Here is a 2,047-nt window from a genome sequence, read left to right on the forward strand (position 1 = left end):
CAACTGTAAAACAGAAAATATGGGAGTTACCCCATTAGCAAGACAGTACAATGCAAGTCTTAATGCGAGCACTCGCACAACACACAACCACTCTGAGACCAGAGGTCCTAGAGAAATGGGGGCAGCCAGGGAGCTCTCAGCTGCCTCCTGTTTGCCAGGAAATAACTTCATCTGGCAATTTATCATGGTGAGAAGTGTCAGGGAAAAAAAATCATATCAGAAACGTTTCTAGATGGTCACACTGGAATCAGAGTCCTGTAATGAAAAGCTAGGATTAAGGTTAGAGGGTGAGGAGCAAGAAATCTTCATTGCTCGTTGAGGGTGCAGAAGGCATACGCAGCCATTCTGAGTGATCATTGCCCCACAAAATGCAACCAACAAGAAGAAATAAGGACACTAAAAGGCAATCTGGGTACAATCAAATTTGCAACCCTCTCCTAGACCATCACCAGCATATTAGTATATATCTTCAGTTGGAGGAACAAGCTATAGAACTACAAAGGCAAACCTATCTCCATTTTTTATAATAATTTTTACTACACATTTTAAACAAGAAAACAGTGCTTTATTGTATTTAGCAGCAGGATTAATTGCTTCTTTTCCTTGAGCTCCATCCAGTTGAGACTAGTTGCTGATTTAGGGAGCTTGGCAACATCCCAAATCTAGGGGTCTGATACCTCCTTGGAGCGAAAATAACCATTTCATATCCAGTCTACTCCCAGCTCCCAAATGACTCTGCCCAGCCCCAGGGGAGGTGTGACACTTATACACAGGGCAGGTTATTCACCAATGGACACTTCTAATGCTTTTTTCCCTCATTTTCATTGTTCTGCTGACTGCTGGTAAGAAAAAGTGACTTTCAGCTTTCCCCTTCTTGGAAGGCAGCTTTCTAATATTCAGTTTTGTAAAATTCTGCGTGATGAAGGGGAAATTCCAATTGCTCAGCGGTAGTCATTTGTGACCAAGGAATAGTCTGGCACAGAGGGCAAGAAGGCCCAACTACAAGAAGGGGTTAAACTCGCTGGAAGCAGAAATGCCAGAGAAAGGACAGACTCCTTGCAAGGGACTGAAGTTTCCCTTGGTGGTAAGAAACAGCCTCAGCGCAGTCTTGTTGTTGTCCTGGAATGGGAGTGCTCAGGGGCCACCTTTTGGCAGCACTGCTGGGCTGGGGGATGGACCCACAGCTGGGCTGAGGTGCCCTGTGCAACTGCTCTCTGGATTAGTGCTGGTGCAAGTGTATATAAGGAATCTGCCTGCGAGACATCTTTGCAGACTCCATGTAGAACTGTGTATTGTGGTAGGACTCTGCCCAATGCATTGTTCATTAAATTTTTCTTTTATATTTAAGCACAAATGTGTGTTTAATTCACCTTGAGGGGTACCATAAAAATTCCCCAACAGTGTCTAAGGCTCAAAACCAGCAAACAAACCCAGACAGCAAACACTTCCTCCCTTCAGTTACTGTGTTTAAAAATCGCATGGTTTTGAAGACTCCACTCAATCATTGCATATTTGTGGTTTCAGTATTTTGTATTGCTCCCTGAATTTGTACCATGAGTGCCTGTACAGGTAGTGTCTTTCATGACCCCATTAAGCATCAGAGGGAACATGCAATGATGCTGAAGTGGTCTGCCTGCCTGGATGATACAGCAGGTACTCAGCCAGTGAGACAGCCAGGGTGCACAGTAGTCACAAGCACAGGGACAGATCAACAAATGGCTGCGGAAAGGAAGAGTCTCATCCAGCACCAGGGCAGACAAAGGCAATGGTCCTCTTTCTCCTTTCCAATCCCCTCCCCTCCCTCCCTCTGCAAATCCACAGTTCTGAGCAGTCAGAGCAGTCCCTACACCCCACACCCCAGGTCATTTTCAGACCAGAAAAAGCCCACTGCCACCCTTCTCCCAAAAATCTGTCAAGTGAGTGCTTCCCCCCCACCCCCACCCCCATCCTTTGTTTTTTATCTACTTGTCCTTTCATAACCAGCCAAGTTTTTGCCATGATGGCTCAGCCTGTGCACGGTGGGATGATCATGGTGGCTGCCAGGAGA

Source organism: Haliaeetus albicilla, chromosome Z (assembly GCF_947461875.1).
Source record: "Haliaeetus albicilla chromosome Z, bHalAlb1.1, whole genome shotgun sequence".
Lineage (NCBI taxonomy): Eukaryota > Metazoa > Chordata > Aves > Accipitriformes > Accipitridae > Haliaeetus > Haliaeetus albicilla.